The sequence below is a fragment of the Panthera tigris genome, chromosome B1 (genome assembly GCF_018350195.1).
Source record: "Panthera tigris isolate Pti1 chromosome B1, P.tigris_Pti1_mat1.1, whole genome shotgun sequence".
Taxonomy (NCBI): domain Eukaryota; kingdom Metazoa; phylum Chordata; class Mammalia; order Carnivora; family Felidae; genus Panthera; species Panthera tigris.
In genome coordinates this window covers 79698351-79720711 of record NC_056663.1, presented here as the reverse complement: position 1 = coordinate 79720711, position 22361 = coordinate 79698351, and the positions used below count along the sequence as shown (strand labels likewise).

Below are 22361 nucleotides of genomic sequence, written 5' to 3'. Positions count from 1 at the left end.
CCTACATTGTTGAGGGTTTTTATCAAAAATGGATGCTGTGTTTTAGTAAATGCTTTTGGGGGCAGTGGTTTTTATGTGAGTGTAGATGAGTAGCAATTTGGAAGAAGCCAAAGAGGGAATACTGGACCCATTTTCTACCCTGAAGAAAGTGAGGTATGGACAAACAACCCAACTACTTGAGAAAGCTTCAGGGGAAGTAATTTCCTCAGGATCATCCAAGTATCAGTGCCAGGACAGAACCAACAGAGATGGGCTGAGGAGGTAATGGTGTTGGGTAACTGCAGAAGAGGCTCTTACAAAAGTCTGGGATAATGGGAAATAGTTTGAGACAGACTCAAGGAAGAAGGGCATGAGAAAAAAAAAAATAAGTGAAGGGTCCTATGTCTTCAGTGTTGATCAAGGACATCTGAGATATTGAAGCATGTTGGGTTCAGCTGGCCTCAGGATTTTCAAAGAATTAATCAGTTTTCTCCTTGCAGTTGTAGATACCTTAGGCTGCTTAGAAAGATAGATACTGTATCACTCTAGAGACCTGTCAGAAAGTAACACACTTTATTCAGTCTTGCTTACTAGGGATCCCAGTCAAGGTGAGCGGACTAGACAAAGAATTACTTGATCCCCAAGCCTCTTCTATTAGTGATAAGGGAACATAAGGCAAGCTGACCACCACAAACACCCCCACACCCAGGTGGATATGAGTGATATTCCTCTCACACTCCTGGCTGCCCAAGAACAAAGAAAAGGGGTACAACAAATGGTTAGCTGACAGAGATCACAGTCATGCAGGACCTAAGTGTCCATCACCCTCCATAGTGATGTGGGAAACAAAGGCAGAAGGAAATGGCAGATAGAACTAAATTTCCTTATACCCTGTAGCCCATTGACAAATGCTTGAGGCAGGCAGAGTAAAATGTTTCTCCAGGAACTCCTATTGTTTTAACTTTAATGCTTTGCTAGAGGGAGAAACAACCTTCACTTGACAATAGCTAGGCCTCCAGTCTCCTGTGAGTCTTCTTTAGCATATGAAAACCTCACTGGAAACTTCCCCTGGGCTTTACCTCCCCCAACTCCATAGTATATAACCAGTCTCTCCTCATGGTCCCGGGGCAGCTCTTCCTGCCCACGGGTCCTGTCCCAGTGCTTCAATAAAATCACCTTTTTGCACCAGACCCCACGAACCCCACAATCATCCCCAAAACCTCATCATTAGGAAGGGCAAGAGTCACTGGGGCTGCAACTGTCTGTCAAGGCTTCAATACGGCCAAATGATAGTCTCTGAGGGATAAAGAAACTCATTCCTCTTTGGGCTTCCTCTAAGTGTCTTTAAGAGCCAAGACTAAAGAGAGAGGCTCACTCCTGGAAAGAAGCCCCTCAACTCCCTGTGGAGAGGCTGCTGATGGGGACGGTAGGTCCTGGAGGTAACACCAGAGGAACAGCTGCAGCCTCTGGTGGCTGGCAGGGGACTCTGACTTCTCTTCAATTAAAAAAAAAAATTGTTTGATGTTTATTTTTGAGAGAGAGAGACAGAGAGTGAGCAGGGGAGGGGCAGGGAGGAAGGAACATACAGAATCCAAAGCAGGCTCCAGGCTCTGAGCTGTTAGCACAGAGCCCAACATGGGGCTGGAACTCTGGGACCATGAAATCATGACCTGAACTGAGGTCAGACACTTAATCGACTGAGCCACCCCAGGGGCCCCGTCACCTCTCCTCAATTTAAAAAAAATTCTATATATTTTACAATTGGTGGCAAACTTACAGGAAAGCTGGATATTTGTACTCAGAACATTTTATTTTTCTTAACCATTGCTGAATAGATGCCCAATTACTGATGGATTCCTTACTGTATGTTTGCTACAAACAAGAACATTCTCCTCTATAACCACAATACATCTATCAAATCAAGAAATTTGTGATACTGAACACTGATGCTACCACCTAATTCAGACTCTAGTTAAGTTTTGCATTTTCCCAACAATATCTGTTATATCCTGTCCAGAATCACACATGTAGTTATCATATCCATTGGTCTCCTTCAGTCTGGAACAGATTCTCAGTCTTCCTTTGACTGTTCTGACATTTTAGAAAATTACAGACCAGTTACTTTGGAGTATGTCCCTCAAATTGATTTTGTTGACGTTTCCTCTTAATTAGATTTGGAATATGCATTTCTGGCAAGAATATTTCAGAAGTGACAGCATGTTCTTCTCAGTGAATTCTATCAGATGGCAAGCAATTTCTATTTGTCTCGTTACTGGTGATATTTGTGTTGGTCTCTAGGGTGATACAGTATCTACAAGGTTTCTCCACTGTAAAATTCCTTCCTACCCTTTAGAAATTAGTCATTATTTTGCAGGTAGATACCTTGAAACTGTATAAATATGCTGATCCTTTCCAAATTTTCAATTTATTCATGATTTTATTTATATCTAAGTGGGATTCCCATTTTATTCAATGGATTTTAATCGATTACTATCATTATTCATATGCTCAAATTGTCCCAAATTTGGCCAGAAGACCATTCAAGCTAGCTTCCATTCCTTTTGACAGGTCTCCAACAACCTCCTAACACTTCTGTGCTTTCTTTTCTGGCACAAGATGACCTGTTTTGTAGTTTCCCTGCCCTATCCCTGGATCACCTATTTCTCCAAGGAGCCCGCATTCCTTTGCATGGAAAATAATATTCAAACACAAGCCCCTATCTGTACAAAGAGCTAGGAAATATATGAATGCAGGTACATATCCAAGCCACTTCCATAACCATACATTTATACCTTTAATTAGTTGTCTGTCTATCTATCTATCTATCTATCTATCTATCTATCTATCATCATCCATCTATCTATCCATCCTTTTCTATCTAGACCATGAGTTCATATGGATATTTCCACATCCAATCCAACACAACAGGGTCGATTCTCATTTTCTTTTTGTATTTGTAACTCCCTTTTCAAAAGTGAGAAAGCTGTCTCTAATTACTTTTAATACATTTACTTGATCAATCCCAATGCCATCACTCTTCCCCTGTGTGACTGCCTCTTCCCTGGGCAACAGCTCTCATTCCATATTCCAAGCTGTACTTTCACATGGACAGCTACTCACCCCACTTGATCTCTAACACCTCCCATTGCTCCTCTGCAGGGATGCCCTCAACTTACGTAGGCTCTGATACCCGACTGTGTCCCCTTGCCTCCAATACCCCACAGCAGACCATCCCCTACATGGACATTTTCCTCCCCTGCTTGAGCTCTGCCATCCCACACCAGGAGGGCATCCCACCAACTGGGGCTCCAACTCCCCAAACTGAGCCACTCCTCCTCATGGACTCACACCTCACCCTGCTTGAGTTTTGCCATTCCCTTGCATGGATGCCCTCCTTACTCTAATCAGGGTCTGACTCCCTATCTAAGCCTCCCTTTCCCTTTACAGGGAGGCCATCTTCACCCTGCTAGGGCTCTGACACCCAACATGCTTGGGTGGACCATCTATACCCTGCTTGCACTCTCAGCCACTACCACCACTCCCTGATATACATATACCCAGGATGCCTGCTTTGCTCCATCTAAGGGATTTAGGACTGAATTCTTCAGAGAAGGAAGAGAAGTGCTGAAATGCTTTTAACATAGACAGTGAAAGATTTTGAGATATCTACAGACTTGTAACTTACAATTTTTTAATCATAATGCTTATAACTCTCTAGTTTATCATTTATATGAATTACTAATTTATCTGAGGTAAATAAAATTCAGTGAGTTCATTTATATCTCATAAGATGTAAAATTAGTCTTTTCAATAAATCTGAAGAAGGGTTGACTTTATTGGATATCTATCTCCCATGAGTATATGGAGTGGACCTCTACTGGCTGCCATTTTGAAGAAGACTAAAACCTGAAAAGGTTTTGAGAACTGCAGGTGTGTAGCAATTGCTTCATATTTAATAAAAAAAATCATGCCAAATTCCAGCTTCTCACTTTGCAATCACCATGGTTTTAAGGAAAGTCTGAGTTTAGTCATGATGGAGCCAGCTCTTTGAACTATAGTTATTGCCTAGAAAATGATGTTTTTTTCAATTCTCTTATTTTTTTATGCACGTTGTTGGATGTTGATGGAGAATATGGATGGCCTTTTTATTATTTTTAACGAAATTAGAAAATTAATTTACAAAATGTTAACTTTAAATAAGACTCTTTTTTTTTTTCCATTGGGTTTACTAAGTGTCAGACTTTGTTTAGAAATGTCCTATGTGTTTGGAATGCCTGGGTGGCTCAGTCGGTTGAGTGTCCGACTTCAGGTCAGGTCACGATCACGATTCGTGAGTTCAAGCCTCTGCTGTCAGTGCAGAGCCACTTCAGATCCTCTGTCCCCCTCTCTCTCTCTCTGCCCCTTCCCCGCTCATGCTCTCTCTCTCAAAAATAAATTTAAAAACATTAAAAAAAAAAAAAAGAAATGTGTTCTGTGTGTGTGTACCATCACTTTGCATACAGGTTTTTTCTATGTAGTTTTATTCTAGTACATTTCACGTTAAACCTCATATCAACATTTCACATTTGTGTATTTATTCTTGTCATCATAAAACATTCACTACTTAGCCACAGATACACTACTAATTTCCATATTTTACCTTTTCTTTATGATATCATGAATGTGTTTAAATAATAAACACAGTCAAAAAGTGAAGCTGTTGATTTGATTATTTACTTTTGTATAGCTCAAAAAAAGAATGAATGAGGCATAAATTTCATTTTTTCCACTGAAGGTTTTTTCCTTTGTAAAATATATGGCCAGTCATTTCCTAAAACTAGTATATTTCTAGCCCTATTTCTGCATGAAACTCCACTGAAAAATAACTATATTGAAATTCAACAGCAGCTTAATTAGAATTTCCTCCTGGAATAGTAAGGGACAAGATAATTTCTCTTCCCAAATGTGACTGAAAAGAAATTACTTTTCTCTGATATTAACCTATATAAATTTATAGGCTTTTCCTTTTCCAAGAATGCTAAAACTGCAGTGATTTTAGTAGCATGTTTTGCTTGAATTTATTTTTCAGAAGTCCATCATTTAAAAAAATATATGACAATATGCCAAATTTAAGATTTCTGCAATACAAAGCACAATACAGATTTCAGTAATGGCTATAACACTGTAGGTGTTATATAATTTATTAGTTTTACTAATGAGTTCAACTTTACCCAAGGTGGTTATTGTGTGAAAGATGCTGACTACATGTGTTGATCAATTTCCAATCTCATCAGAAATGTATTTGATCCTTTTTTCTAACTTATGACTACATGTATTGATCAATTTCTAATCTCATCAGAAATTTATTTGGTCCTGTTTTCTATCTTACCTTTTTTTTTTCTCCTGATCTTGAAACAACAGATTCTTTTTCTATTAATAGGTATGTGGGATTCAGGAGTAATTTTCTTGTTCTTTTCTGCTTGCATTACAAAATGAAAATGAGTATGTGCTCCTCCCTGAGTGTGGTTTATGATTTAATAATGCCACAGTTCCTGGTCTTGTCAGTATTCTTACCCCTGCAAGCATAATTTAAGGCCACCAATCTCAGGCACACCTCTTGTCACATGGGTATCAGGAATAAACAGCAAATCTCATAAGTGGTCTGCCTTGAAGCACCACATCAGGCACAAGGAGAAATGCAAAATTTTGCCTCTCATTCCATTGGAGCTTTTCCTTTGGCTAACTCATAAAAATCTATAATTCCACTTATATCGCTTTAACACTTTTACCAATCTAATCATTGAAAATGTATTTGTTTTTAATGAATTGTCCCCTAAAGTAGTCTTTCATTTACAATGCAAAATGTACAAACTTTCTGACATCCTAAAATAGAATATAATTAAGGTATGCATATAGTTTTTATAATAAAGGACTAATGCAGCCTGTGATAGTCTATGAAAAGGAACAATTTAAAACAAAATTACCCTATTTTTAAGTTTAGAAAATGTTTTGTAATATTTGGTATAAAGCAGAAGAAATATAGTGTTGTTACCAAAAGAATATCTATTACATAGCCTCCTACTTCTGAAACTTTTTTCCCTAAATTCAAATGCACACATTTCCCAATGGGGGAAAACGTCTCTCATCTACAATTGATTTCTTGATTAGATCTACACTTGAAATGTGTCGTGATAGATTGACTTCCCCCCCAGTGTTACTATAAGTTGCTTAAGACTTTTAGAGGAAGTATACTATCTAGGAGCTGGAATCAATCTTTTAAATTTACATAAAACTCATGTCCAGTCCATTGAACTGCTGACTTAACTCCATCATTTAAAGATAGAGTAAGGCTCTGCACAAATGTGGAAAGGTCGAGTTATGCTAATGAGAACCATTTAGTCAGCTGTTTGACACTTATTGGACATGATAATCAAATTGCAGTATAGGTAGTAAACTCCACTGTATAGTACAGTTATAAATCCATAAGGTGTGTGAGAAAATTTCTCAGACCACTGCATTCAGCTTGAAGATAAGTCACACACAAAGATGTGTGACTCTGAGGCAGCCCCAGGGAGGACCGAGGAAAAGGGACAGCTGTGCTCCTCAGTAGTGACCCTGCTTATGGTACAAAGAAATACTGCATGTCAGAAAATAGCCACCTGTGAAGATTTGGCCATAGGGTTGAGATGAAAGGAGGGAAGGGGGAGAGCAAAGGAGTTGTAAGAGGGCAGTAAGGAATTAAATTTCAACAGTAAACACAGATGATGTATCAGAGAAGAAAAGGTATTTACTGTTGTCAAAAAACTACATATACAGACACGGGGGTGTGGACAGGGTCAGGGAGAAACTTTTTACTTATACTAAGAGTAGCCTAATATTGCATCACTAAATTAGAAAATTGACTTCATTGGTCTTTGGTATTTTTTTAAAGGCTATATTAAATTTGAAAAAAAGCAACATGTAAGTGAACAAATAATTCTGACCAAACCTTCATATTAATTTTATAATCTCCAGAAATCCACAGGCAAGGATCCAGAGCTAGAGGATCCCAAAACACAGCTTTGTCTGCTATTCTTGGCACCATCCTAATAAACAATACCTATTTAGAATGAATTAACCTTGAGGCGCCTGGGTGGCTCAGTCAGTTAAGCATTCGACTCTTGGTTTTGGCTCAGGTCATGATCTGACAGTTTCCTGAGTTCCAGCCCCACGTCGGCTATGTACTGACAGTGCAGAGCCTGCCTGGGATTCTCTCTCTCCCCCTCAATCTCTGCCCTTCACCCTGTAGCGCTGTCAGTTTCTCTCAAAATAAAAAACTCTATCTATATGTTAATAATATCTCATGTGAAATTACATTCCAATGCTATTTATATTTGTTAGATGAGTCTAGACAAGAATAAAAAAAATAAGATCTAAATAGCAAATGCTACTATACAATATCTCCCAATGTGATCAAGTCATAGCAACAATCGGGAAGTCGGGCATTTTGATAATAGCAGAAACTGTGAGATGTAGAGAGGACTGTCATCTTAGACTGGGAGAAACATATTTAGAGGTTAATAGGGAGCGCTCAGTAAGGAGATAAACTTATAGAATGTACTGTAAGACCAGGAAGTTTTCTTAATTAGCAAATATTTCTGTTTCTAGATTATCTTTGACAGCCTTTTACAAAGGATGTTTTCAAGAAATAATAGTTCCAACAATGCTCTGGCTTAAAAATAAATAAATAAAAATTAATGATTAAATGAATGTGTGTGAATGTGGAACATTAAATCCCCTTCTTGCAGATTTACAATATATGTGAGCAGAATAAAGGTTATGTAATGTTTACAGCTTTTGAAACACTGTTTAAAATAGTTTCATTTATCTGACCTTAATTGCTTCCTGTTTTAACCATAATTACTTCCTATGACAACACTGCTTTTCTGTAATATACAATTTTTAAAACAGACATATTTGCTATCTGCTATTTCTTTTTTTTTACTTTATTTTTTAATTTTTTTTAAATTTACATCCAAATTAGTTAGCATATAGTGAAGCAATGATTTCAGGAGTAGATTCCTTAATGCCCCTTACCCATTTAGCCCATCCCCCCTCCCACAACCCCTCCAGCAACCCTCAGTTTATTCTCCATATTTATGAGTCTCTTCTGTTTTGTCCCCCTCCCTGTTTTTATATTATTTTTGTTTCCCTTCCCTTATGTTCATCTCTTTTGTCTCTTAAAGTCCTCATATGAGTGAAGTCATATGATTTTTGTCTTTCTCTGACTGACTAATTTCACTTAGCATAATACCCTCCAGTTCCATCCATGTAGTTGCAAATGGCAGGATTTCATTCTTTTGGATTGCCAAGTAATACTCCATTGTATATATATATACCACATCTTCTTTATCCATTCATTCATCGATGGACATTTGGGCTCTTTCCATACTTTGGCTATTGTTGATAGTGCTGCTATAAACATGGGGGTGCATGTGCCCCTTCAAAACAGCATACCTGTATCCCTTGGATAAATGCCTAGTAGTGCAATTGCTGGGTCGTAGGGTAGTTCTATTTTTAGTTTTTTGAGGAACCTCCATACTGTTTTCCAGAGTGGCTGCACCAGCTTGCATTCCCACCAGCAATGCAAAAGAGATCTCTTTCTCTACATCCTCGCCAACATCTGTTGTTGCCTGAGTTGTTAATGTTAGCCATTCTGACAGGTGTAAGGTGGTATCTCATTGTGGTTTTGATTTGTATTTCCCTGATGATGAGTGATGTGGAGCATTTTTTCATGTGTCGGTTGGCCATCTGGATGTCTTCCTTGGAGAAGTGTCTATTCATGTCTTTTGCCCATTTCTTCACTGGATTCTTTGATTTTTGGGTGTTGAGTTTGATAAGTTCTTTGTAGATTTTGGACACTAACACTTTATCTGATATGCCATTTGCAAATATCTTCTCCCATTCTGTCGGTTGCCTTTAGTTTTCCTGATTGTTTCCTTTGCTGTGCAGAAGTTTTTTACTTTGATGAGGTCCCAGTAGTTCATTTTTGCTTTTGCTTCCCTTGCCTCTGGAGACATGTTGAGTAAGAAGTTGCTGCAGCCAAGGTCAAAGAGGTTTTTGCCTGCTTTCTCCTCGAGGATTTTGATGGCTTCCTGTCTTACATTGAGGTCTTTCGTCCATTTTGAGTTTATTTTTGTGTATGGTGTAAGAAAGTGGTCCAAGTTCATTCTTCTGCATGTCTCTGTCCTGTTTTCCCAGCACCATTTGCTGAAGAGACTGTCTTTATTCCATTGGATATTCTTTCCTGCTTTGTTAAAAATCAGTTGGTCATACATTTGTGGGTCCATTTCTGGTTCTCTATTCTATTCCATTGATCTGTGTGTCTGTTCTTGTGCCAGTACCATCCTGTCTTGATGATTACAGCTTTGTAGTATAGCTTGAAGTCTGGGATTGTGATGCCTCCTGCTTTGGTTTTCTTTTTCAAGATTGCTTTGGCTATTTGGGGTCTTTTCTGGTTCCATACAAATTTTAGGATTATTTGTTCTAGGTCTGTGAAGAATGCTGGTGTTACTTTGATAGGGATTGTGTTGAATATGTAGATTGCTTTGGATAGTATAGACATTTTAAAAATATTTGTTCTTCCCATCCAGGAGCATGGAATCTTTTTCCATTTTTTTGTGTCTTCTTCAATTTCTTCCATAAACTTTCTATAGTTTTCAGTGTATAGATTTTTTACCTCTTTGGTTAGATTTATTCCTAGGTATTTTATGATTTTTGGTGCAACTGTAAATGGGATTGATTCCTTGATTTCTCTGTCACTTCATTGTTGGTGTATAGGAATGCAACCGATTTCTGTGCATTGATTTTATATCCTGCAACTTTGCTGAATTCATGAATCAGTTCTAGCAGTTTTTTGGTGGAATATTTTGGGTTTTTCATATGGAGTATCAAGTCATCTGCGAAGAGTGAAAGTTTGACCTCCTCCTGGCCGATTTGGATGCCTTTTATTTCTTTGTGTTGTCTGATTGCAGAGGCTAAGACTTCCAATACTATGTTGAATAACATGGTGAGAGTGGACATCCCTGTCTTGTTCCTGACCTTAGGGGGAAAGCTCTCAGCTTTTCCCCATTGAGGATGATATTAGCAGTGGGTCATTCATATATGGCTTTTATGATCTCAAGGTATGCTCCTTGTATCCCTGCTTTCTTGAGGGTTTGTATCAAGAAAGGATGCTGTATTTTGTCAAATGCTCTCTCTGCATCTACTGAGAGGATCATATGGTTCTTGTCCTTTCTTTTATTGATGTGATGAATCACGTTAATTGTTTTGTAGATATTGAACCAGCCCTGCATCCCAGGTATAAATCCTACTTGGTTGTGGTGAATAATTTTTTTTAATGTATAGTTGGATCCGGTTGTCTAATATCTTGTTGAGTATTTTTGCATCTATGTTCATCAGGGAAATTGGTCTATGGTTCTCCTTTTTAGTGGGGTCTCTGTCTGGTTTTGGAATCAAGGTAATGCCGACTTCATAGAAAGAGTTTGGAAGTTTTCCTTCCATTTCTATTTTTTGGAACAGTTTCAAGAAATTGGTGTTAACTCTTCCTTAAATGTTTGGTAGAATTCCCCTGGAAAGCCATCTGGTCCTGGACTCTTGTTTTTTTGGCAGATTTTTGATTACTAATTCGATTTCCTCACTGGTTATGGGTCTGTTCACATTTTCTATTTCTTCCTGTTTCAGTTTTGGTAGTGTATATGTTTCTAGGAATTTGTCCATTTCTTCCAGATTGCCCATTTTATTGGCATATAATTGCTCATAATACTCTCTTATTATTGTTTTTATTTATGTTGTGTTGGTTGTGATCTCTCCGCTTTCATTCTTGATTTTACTTATTTGGGTCCTTTCCTTTTTCTTCTTGATCAAACTGGCTAGTGGTTTATCAATTTTGTTAATTCTTTCAAAGAACAAGCTTCTGGTTTCATTGATCTGTTCTATTTTTTTGGTTTCAATAGCATTAATTTCTGCTCTAATCTTTATTATTTCCTGTCTTCTGCTGGTTTTGGGTTTTATTTGCTATTCATTTTCCAGCTCCTTAAGGCGTAGGGTTAGGTTGTGTATCTGAGATCATTCATCCTTCTTTAGGAAGGCCCGGATTGCTATATACTTTCCTCTTATGACCGCCTTTGCGGCTTCCCAGAGGTTTTGGGTTGTGGTGCTGTCATTTTCATTGACTTCCATATACTTTTTAATTTCCTCTTTAACTGCTTGGTTAGCCCATTCATTCTTTAGTAGGATGTTCTTCAGTCTCCAAGTATTTGTTACCTTTCCAAATTTTTTCTTGTGGTTGATTTCGAGTTTCATAGCATCGTGGTCTGAAAATCTGCATGGTATGATCTCGATCTTTTTGTACTTACTTAGGGCTGATTTGTGTCCCAGTATATGGTCTATTCTGGAGAACGTTCCATGTGCACTGGAGAAGAATGTATATACTGCTGCTTTAGGATGAAATGTTCTGAATATATCTGTTAAGTCCATCTGGTCCAATGTGTCATTCAAAGCCATTGTTGGTTTTTTGATTAGATGATCCGTCCATTGCTGTGAGTGGGGTGTTGAAGTCTCCTACTATTATGGTATTACTATCAATGAGTTTCTTTATGTTTGTGATTTATATATTTGGCAGCTCCACATTTGGCACATAAATGTTTACAACTGTTAGATCTTCTTGGTCTATAGACCCCTTGATTATGATATAATTCCCTTCTGCATCTCTTGATACAGTCTTTAAAGTCTAGATTGTCTGATGTAAGTATGGCTACTCCAGCTTTCTTTTGTTGACCATTAGCATGATAAATGGTTCTCCATCCCCTTATATTCAATCTGTAGGTTTCTTTAGGTCTGAAGTGGGTCTCTTGTAAACAGCATATAGATGGATCTTGTTTTCTTATCCATTCTGTTACCCTATGTCTTTTCATTGGAGCATTGAGTCCATTGATGTTCTTAGAGTGAGTACTGAGAGACATGAATTTATTGCCATTATGATGCTTGTAGAGTTGAAGTTTCTGGTGGTGTTCTCTGGTCCTTTCTAACCTTTTGTTGCTTTTGGTGTATATATATATATATTTTTTTTTTTTTCATCTTTTCTCCCCTCAGAGAGTCCCCCTTAAAATTTCTTGCAGGGCTGGTTTAGTGGTCACAAACTCCTTTAATTTTTGTCTGGGAAATTTTTTATCTCTCCTTCTATTTTGAATGACAACCTTGCTGGGTAAAGAATTCTTGGCTGCATATTTTTCTGATTCAGCACACTGAATATATCCTGCCACTCCTTTCTGGCCTGCCAAGTTTCTGTGGATAGGTCTGCTGCAAACCTGTTCTGTCTTCCCTTGTAGGTTAGGGACTTTTATCCCCTTGCTGCTTTCATGATTCTCTCCTTGCCTAAGTATTTTGTGAATTTGACTTGTTGATGGTTGGTTTTTGTTGAATCTAATGGGAGTCCTCTGTGCTTCCTGGATTTTGATGTCTTTGTCTTTCTCCAGGTTGGGAAAGTTTTCCGCTATGATTTGTTCACATAACCCTTCTACCCCTATTTCTCTCTTTTCCTTCTCTGGGACCCCTATGATTCTGATGTTGTTCCTTTTTAATGAGTCACTGATTTCTCTAATTCTTAAATCGTGCCCTTTTGCCTTAATCTCCCTTTTTTTTCTGCTTCGTTATTCTCTATAAGTCTGTCCTCTATATTGCTGATTCTCTGTTCTGCCTCGTCCATTCTTGCTGCCACTGCATTCACCTGTGATTGTAGCTCAGTTATAGCATTTTTAATTTTATTCTGGCTATTTTTTACTTCTTTTATCTCTGCAGAAAGGGATTCTAATCTATTTTTGACTCCAGCTAGTATTCTTATTATCGCGATTCTAACTTTTGGTTCAGACTTCTTGCTTGTATCTGTGTTGGTTAAATCCCTGTCGTTTCTTCGTTCTCTTTCCTTTGGGGTGAATTCCTTCGTTTTGTCATTTTGAAGAGAGAAAAGGAATTAGTGAGGTAGAAAAATTGAAATTAAAAAAAATTAAAATTAAAAAAATATTAAAATTAAAAATTAAGAACACACAGACACACACAAATCGAATAGATGATGCTAGATCCTAGGTGTGTTTTGGTCTGGGTGTTGAAAGTGGTTTGAGAGATTAAAGAAAAAAAAAAGAAAATTGTTTGAGAATTGGACAAAATGAATACACTGAAGTAGACTAAAATGAGATGATGGGGATAAAATAGAATTTGAAAAAATATACAGAAAAGTAAAGAATATAGTAGGAAAAAAATTAAAGAAAAATATTTTAATAAAAATTAAAAATAAATATGAATTTTTTCATTTTCTGTATTTAAGAAAAAAGAAACTAAAAAGAGAAAAAATATAAAAAAGAAAAAAGAAAAGAAAAAAAGCATTTGAAAATTTGAAAAGGTGAGTACACTGAAGTAGACAAAAATAAAATGATGAGAGTAAGACAGAACTTGAAAAAATTTACATAAAAGCAGAAAATATAGTAATAAAAATTAAATAAAAATATTTTAAAAGAGATTGAAACTAAAAATGAAGTTTTTCTCTTTCTGCATTCAAGAAAAGAAATGAAAAAGAGAAAAAAAGAAAGAAAAAAAGGAAATTGTTTGAAAATTTGAAAAAGTGAGTACACTGAAGTAGACTAAAATAAAATGATGGAAGTAAAGTAGAATTTGAAAAAATCTACACAAAAGTAAAAAATATAGTAACAACAATTAAAGACAGATATTTTAAATAAAAATTGAAAATAAAAATGAATTTTTTCTCTTTCTTTATTCAAGAAAAAAGAATTGTAAAGGAGAAAAAGGAAAAAGAAAAAAAATTGAACAGATGAACCTGCTAAGAGATTGAAGTAGGACTGAAATTGCTTCATTTTCCCCTAGAGGTCAGTGCATGTAGCTCTTTATAGTCCATAAATTAAGCTGGCGGTGAGGTTTGTGTTCTTGAAGAGCAAAGTTGGCCCAGTCAGGTGGGGCTTGGTGTAACAGCCCCGCTCTCCACTAGATGGTGCTGCTAGCCTACTGGGGTGGATTGTTGCGGTGCTTGTAGGTGCGTATGCGCATGCACGGGAGCGGTGAAAATGGTGCCACCCAGCCACCTAGTTTGTTCTCTCGGATCAGCAATCGCACACTGGTCCTCTGTCTTCAGCTCTTGTCCACTCCCCGCTTTTCCGCTCTCTGTGATCAGGCCCCAGGCAGTTTTGTCTCAGATGCGGCTATTTTCCCCGGCCTCTTACTTGGAAGGACTGCAGCTTTGACCTGCTCTGCCCCTCTGTGGGAGGGTCTCAGCGAGCAATGGCTGAATGTGGGCTGCACCCAGGAATGCCTGCTGTACCCTGCTGTTGCCGGTGCCCCGAGACTGCAGCCAGGTGCCAGCCCGCCCCCAAAAAAGGTCACAAGACAGTGTAGCATCAGCATTTCAGGGATTACGGAAAGTTGCAACACACATCTGGCACCAGGCTTCACCCTCAATGACCTTGCCCCAGCACCAGCGAATGTGGCTGCCTTCTGGGGTCTGCTGGGACCAGGTGGCTTTAACAGTCTCTATCAAATGTCCTTCCAGCAGTGGAACGGCTATTTCCCTTGTGGTCTGAGAACCTCCTGGACCCCACTCTGTTCCTGGGGATTCACCTTTCCCACTAGAGCATCACTAGGTATCGAGCTGCGGAGTTGCAGCGTTTGTGCTCCCCTTGTTTACAATATTAATGGAATTTAAACCCTCTCCTTTCTCCTTTCTCATTTCTCCCTTTTTAGTTTAGTCCCTGTGGCTGTTTCCAATTTTCCACTTCCTCTCAGCTGCTTTTGGGGAGGGGTGCTTTTCCCGTATGCTCCCCCACTCCCCAGTCTGCGTCCTCTCTTTGCCCGCGAAAGGGGTTCCCTACCTTTCGGGGCTTCTTGCTCCCCAAGTTCAGCTCTTCGTGTCATCGACCTGCTAAATTCTGTGGTTCAGGTTGTGCAGATTGTTGTGTTAATCTTCCAATCAGTTTTCTAGGTGTGTAGGATGCTTTAGTGTTGGTCTGGTTGTATTTCATGGACGTGAGACACACAAAAAGCTTCCATGCTGTTCCGCCATCTTGGCTCCTCCTGTTGTGATTCTCTTTTTTTCCTATCTGTTATTTCTATCTTTTATCTACTTTTTGTCTGCTTGTCTATTCTCCTCTGAGATAGAATTTAATTATCAAGGATTCAAATCAAGTTTTAATAACTCATACAGTAAAATTCTTTCAGACATTTTTTCTTCAAAATATTTTTGAATATTTAGCTCTTCCTCACTTGTTTAGTTTTCTAAATTAATGTTAGAAATTTTCCAAATTAAAACATCCCTTTGATTTTTAATTAGAATTCATTAATACTTTAACAAAGAAGAACTGATATACTTATTTGAATACTTGAGTCTACTCTTTAAGAACAGATCGTGTCTTCATTTGTTCAAGTAATCATTTATGGGAGGAAAAATACTCATTAAATGTTTAGAGTTTTCTTCATACATGATTCATCCTACTTTTTGTTGTTGATATTTTAGTGAGATCTTTACTCTCAGCTAATAGAGTATTTATGGATTTAGAAAAAAACTGTTGATTTTTTTCCCTACATTTATTCTACAGCAACCAATCATCTGAACTATTGGACTTTTTTTGAATGATTTTCTTTGATTTTCTACATTAATTTATATTATCTAAAAATAATAATAATTTTGTGCTTTCTTATCTTTTTTATTGACAGACCTCCTGTTTCTGCCTTGGATCTCGTATTGCTCTGAACTGTAGCTGTTGGTAATAATTATAGACATCCTTATCCCATTTTTTGGTGAAAAAAGGAAATGACTATAGTTTTTAACAATTAAATAAAATGTTGGCAATTGATTTTATATGGGGACTATCTTATAAAAACTAATTATTATTCAAGTCCTATATCACCTATAGTTTTATACAGAAACAGAAATTTCATTTTATCATGGATTTTCAAAATCTATTTCAATCATCATCTGGTTTATCATCATTAACCTTTTCCAAGAATTATGTTAATATAATAAATAAACCACTCTTACATTCCTTGCTAACCCTAATTAATTACATTGGAATTTTCTTATATACACCAAAAAATATGCTTTACCATTACTTAATTTTTTTTATATACATTCCTAACAAATGTTCTGAAGTTTTCTTTGGCTGGAGAGAGGGGGGGACAGGAAGAATATCTTTTTCTGTTATTTATAGCAAGGATATTGTCCCTAGTGTTATATGCTGCAAAGCAATTTATTATTTTTATTTATTCATTTTTAAATGTTTATTCATTTTTTGAGAGACAGAGAGAGACAGAATGCTAGTGGGAGAGGAGCAGAGAGAGAGACATAGAATCTGAAGCAGGCTCCAGACTCTGAGTTGTCAGCACAGAGCCCAATGCAGGGCTTGAACCCACAAACTGTGAGATCATGACCTGAGCCAAAGTCAGACACTCAACTGAGCCACCCAGGCTCCCCAGCAATTTGTTATTTTAATACACAGTAAAAAAAATATAAACTTGTTAAAGATTCCTGCAGATTAACCACAAAAATACATAATAAAAAACATATAGGAAATTAATAACTTAAAAATTCTATTACATAAATGTTTACCTGTCAGAACTTCTTTTTAAAATGTATGTTTAAAATTTCTTTTTGTGTGTCAATTTGGTAAAATTTAGCTCCCCATTATAAACTGATTTGTCTGTTTTCTTGCATTTGTCAAAAAGAAGAATGCAAAGCATGTATTATTTAAAAAGGAGTGGTTGGAGTCAAGTAAGTTTGGGGAACACTGGACAGAATAAAGTTTAATAGCTTTGCTTACTGCAGAACTTCTTAGAATTCTTTATCTAAGAGAGACTTTTGAACCTTTTTTTTTTAGGTTTACTGATTTATTTTAAAAGAGAGAGAGCATGAGCAGGAGAGGGGCAGAGAGAGAGAGTCCAAAGTAGGCTCCATACTGTCAGCTTAGAGCCTGACGCAGCTCGAACCCACTAACTGTAAGATCATGACATGAGCTGAAATTAAGAGTCAGATGCCTAACCAACTGAGCCACCCAGGTGCCCCATTTTTTGAATATTTCAATGGCAGAGAAATATAGTAAGCAAGCAGCAATTCCCAAACTTAATTACTATGGAACTATTTTGCCCTGAGCATCTTGCAGATGGAATAAACTTTGAGGACTGCCAATTTATATCATAGTCATCACAGAGAAACAAATAGGTAGGTAGATACATACAGGTATTATAGAGAAATTTTTGAATAATTTGCTTATAGTTTGCCTGTGAGTTTTATCAACATTTTAAAATTAATCATAATTTGTCAGGGCGCCTGGGTGGCTCAGTCGGTTAAGCGTCCGACTTTAGCTCAGGTCATGATCTCACAGTCCGTGAGGTCAAGCCCTGAATCAGGCTCTGCGCTGACAGCTCAGAGCCTGGAGCCTGCTTTGGATTCTGTGTCTCCCTCTCTCTCTGCCCCTCCCCTGCTCATGCTCTGTCTCTCTCTGTTTCAAACATAAATAAAAACATTAAAAAAATTAAAATTAATCATAATTTGTCTAGATTTAAAGTTTACGAAAGCACTGTGCTTTCTTGACTGAATTTCCTTCTTCTCCATGATTGTGAGTTGTTTTTTTAATTATCTTTTTTTAAGTTTATTTATTTTGAGAGAGACAGACAGAGTGAGGGAGCATGAGTGGGCAAGGGGCAGAAAGAGAGGGAGAGAGAGGATCCAAAGAAGACTTTGTGCTGTCAGTGCAGAACCAGCTGCAGAGCTTGATCCTACAAACTATGAGATCATGACTTGAGCCAAAATCAAGACTCAGAGGCTTAACCAACTGAGCCACCCAGGCACTCCTCCATGATTGTTAGTTATAATGGTCACCACCAGATCAGTCAATGGATCTTCCTGAGAGTTCAACATAAACAGAGTTATTTCTTCTTTATCCTTGCACTCTGGTTAATATTTCCCCTTAGCCATTACTTGGGGAGAGAAAGGGAAACAGAGGATCCCAAGCAAGCTCCACGCTGTCAGTTCAAACCCACTAACCACAAGATCATGACCTGAGTCAAAATCAAGAGTCAGACGCTTAACTGAGCCATCTAGGCACCCTTGAGATATTTTATTTTTAAAAACGGCTAGAAGTGGTGTTGACTGCCATTTACGGTAGAAATTTTGAATGAAGACTAAAATAAACCATGACATATCAGAATTGAGGATTCTTAAAAAGATATGACCTAAGATACACCTATGTCTAAAGACACAGACACATTTATTACACAAAATTAAACTGCCCATGGCATCTTATTAACTAAGGACTTCAAAATGCTCAACCAATGGTATAGTGAAGGTAAAAGCTGAATTATTCCCATTTTTGGAAGTCGGGGACCCACTTGCAAACATAGACTCATACATACATTCATACACATATGCACATATACCCTTAAATTTTAGTTAGGTAAAGCAAGTGAAAAACACACAAAAGAGAAAAGGTAAATGTGACCACTTTCTTAATTCTGCCCAGACCCAGCCTATACAAATCTGAGTTTTTAAAAATCACATTCTTCTATTCCTATAGGTTAGTAAGACCACCTTAATGCTGAATTGTGGATGCAGCTTATTTAATCTGTTCACATACCACTGTGTGTCACCAGCTAGGAAAGTTCATTTGCTCAACGTGATTGAGGGGCTTTCCAGTGGCACAGGCTCTTTAGAAATCATTTAACTTAACCAGCTGGGTCATGTGTGACCTGGAATGAGGAGTCTCCTACTATTCAGAGGAGAGAATAACAACCAAAATTTAAATATCCTCACAGAGATTTGTTGCTTGTCAAGAAAAATGGGCCTGAACTTTCTGTCATTCTTGGTGTGCTCACAGAGTCAACATTTCTGAAATAATAATTATAGAGTAAAGCACTAAGATCAAAACAGGCAAGAAGCTCATAGCTGGAGAATTTGCTGTGATCCATATTTTCGAAGCAAGAACCATCTTTGCCACAGCTCCAGGTCTTGGACGTGATCTTTGTGGCCCTAGATTCTCCAGCCATTCCAGAAGTTGACCATTCAGGCAGGAAGAACAGAGGCCACAGCAGCACATCACATGCTGAGAAGGGAAAAGACCACAATACTGGGTGCTATACTCTTTTGCTCAGCAGACATGGTCCTCATTTCATTATCCTTGACCCCCCCCCCAAGATCAATCCAGTTAAAACATGGGCAAAGAACATGAATATATTTTTCCAAAGAAAATATACAGATGTCCAGAACACACATAAAAAGATGCTCAACATCACTCATCATCAGGGAAATGCAAATCAAAATCATAATGAGATATCATCTCACATCTATCAGAATGGCTATTATCAAAAAGACAAGAGATAACAAGTGTTGGTGAGAACATGAAGAAAAGGAATCCTGTGCACTACTGACGGAAATGTAAATTGGTGCAGCCTTTATGGACAACAATATAGAGGTTCCTCAAAAAATTAAAAGTAGAAACATCATATGATCTAGCAATTCCAACTCTAGGTATTTATCTGAAGAAAATGAAAACACTAACTTGAAAAGATATATGCAACCCCATGTTCACCGCAGCATAACTTACAATAGCCAAGATATACATATATGTATATATATGTATATATATGTGTGTGTGTGTATATATACACACATATTCATAACTATATATATTTATAGTATATATAATTATGATGTTTACACATATGGATGTATATATAATTATGATGTACACACATATGATAGATGAATGGATAAAGAAGATGTAATGTTTGTGTATATATATATATATATATATATATATATACAAATATATATATATATACATACAAAGATATTTTTATAATATATACAATGGATAACATATATTATATATGGACTACTTAGCCTTAAAAAGAATGAAATCTTGCCATTTGTCGCAACATGGATGGAACTTGAGGGTATTAGGCTAAATGAAATAAGTCAGAGAAAGACAACTATCATATGATCTCATCCACATATGTGGGATCTAAAAAACAAAACAAACAAAATAAAACTCATAGATACAGAGAATAAAATGATGGTTGCCAGAGGGGAGAAGGAATGGAGGATAGCAAAACGGGTGAAGGTGGTGAAGAAGTACAAAATTCCAGTTATAAAATAAATAAGTCATGAGGATGTAATATAAATCATGATGATCATAGTCAATAATATTGTAGTGCATATTTGAAAGCTGCCAAGAAAGTAAATCTTAAAAGTTCTCATCACAAGAAAAAAAAAAACAAAAAACTTTTGTTACTTTTTATGATGGCAAATGTTAACTAGACTTACATTGTGATCACTTCACAGTCTACACAAATATTTAATCATGACATTGATTACCTGAAACTAATATAATGTACTATATACTATACAATATACTATACCATATACATACTATATATACTATAAAATGTTATTATACTTCAAAAATATTTTTTTAAATCTCTTGACCAAAAATAGCCTTTTGCTGTGAAGGAATGCAATCCTTACATTTCCCCAGGCAAAACAAAACAAAACAAAGCCACAATTCTCATTTTTGTGGTTTCAGGCAAGGCAATTTTGTATGATCTCTCCACGCTATAAAATGCAATTGATGAATTATCTAAGTGACTCCAACCCGCACAATTGCGCAGGCAGGAATAGTGACTCCAGCCTACACAAATGGTTTGCTTTTGAAAGAGCATGATGTGTAAGGAAGTAGCCACCATCCCCTCACACTAGGGAAAGGGCCAGGAGTTGTGGGCAGCCAGAGGTATCCATTAGGGCACAATGATCTACCTTGGAACTGACTCTGTAGCAGAAACACTTGTGAGTGTGATGCATTTTAAGGGACAGAGTGGTTTACATTTAATAGGCAAACAGCAACATGAAGCAGTTTATGTGGAAACTGGACCTGCCCAGCCCAAACCATTCATATACCTCTACCTATAAATTCTGGAATCTTATTTCTGCCCACATTCCCTGGGACACAGCATAGCCACCTGACTACAGCAAAGGGGCCTTTCCTCATGTACCAGTATATTCTACCACTTTCTGCAATTGCTACGCTCATTTCTATTTCCCTGGCTCTCTCTTTTCCAGGCACTCTAAATACAAATCCTTCTCTATTTTACCACAGACCTCTCCAGCTTTTCAGAGCCAGGCACCAGCAACTGGAGGACCCATCAAGTTCTGAAGATAGTTCCTAGCAGCTGAGTGGAGAGGCTTACCCAAAACACTTGACTGAGAAGTCACTGGAAGCTTGAAGGAGCAGCTACATGGGAGGAAAATCCATTTCAGTACTGCTCATCAACCTGGAAACAGTGAGGTGACCTGATTCACCAGGTTGAACACTTGACCTCTGGTCAATACTCCTTTGTCCTTTGTGACTCTTCTCTGCCCTGACACTTTTCACTGCTTTGATTTATTTCAATGAACATAACCAAGTGTACCTATTATGTGTACCAGGCCCTAGGCTAATTGTGTATTGTGGGGAGAAGGGCAAGATGAACAAGACCTAGTTCCATCAACTGTCAGCTCAGTAGAGCTTTCTTTATATTGCCGGTATCTAGAAGTATTATATCCCTAGCATCTGGAAAAGTACCTGGACAGTATTATACTCCCAGCATCTGGAAGAGTACCTGACTGCCATTACATCCCCAGTGTCTAGAGCAACATATGGCACACACTAAGTACTCAATAAATATCTGCCGAGTCAATGAAATAATCATAGTTACTGCCTCACAGCCACTCACATGGAATGGTTTTAGGTCATGCTTGTGACCAGGAGTTGCAGATTTTAGTTAAAACCAGTAACAGGGCTCTGCTCTGCTTTACTGGAGATCAAGGGCAAGATTCGTGTCATCAAAGAGGAAAAGCTGTATGACTAGTATCATCTTTGCCTCATCAATCACCATGAAACTCCACAAAACTGAGCCCCATAAATCACATCCCCTCCCTCCCCAGGCGTCTCCTCTCTTTCCTTCTCTGAGGGACTCTGTGAGCTGCAGCACCCAGGCCCAAGCTCTCTGTGCTGTAGCTGGCAGTCAGGAGGCTGCTCCTGGCTGCTCAAAATACCTAATATACAGATTATATGAATGAATGAAATGATGTTGACCACATGCTGTTAAAATATATATAATATTTTTATTTGTTTTAAATAAGTTACACACTAGTAGAATTCACTAATAGTACAGAAAATCTTCCAATTGTTCTATACGTCTGGGTTGTGAGTGCTTTAAGGCTTGGCCCAGTGAACAGAGTACTACTAGTTCATAGGCAGATCTTTTCATTTGAATATGCAGTGCGTCTTGCAGTCAGATGAGCTGGGTTCCAGGACTCACTCATGTATCATCTT

At 37.6% G+C, this 22361-nt stretch overlaps 1 long non-coding RNA gene across 1 annotated transcript in view; it reads right to left on the bottom strand.

The window, feature by feature from the left end:
- The window catches only part of LOC122237659, a 116572-nt gene extending 94725 nt beyond the window's left edge, over positions 1 to 21847 (bottom strand). Inside the window, exon 1 of the long non-coding RNA XR_006216254.1 lies at positions 21235 to 21847. This is a non-coding gene — a long non-coding RNA (uncharacterized LOC122237659). The remainder of the gene's footprint in view (positions 1 to 21234) is intronic.
- Between the last annotated feature and the right edge of the window lie 514 nt (positions 21848 to 22361).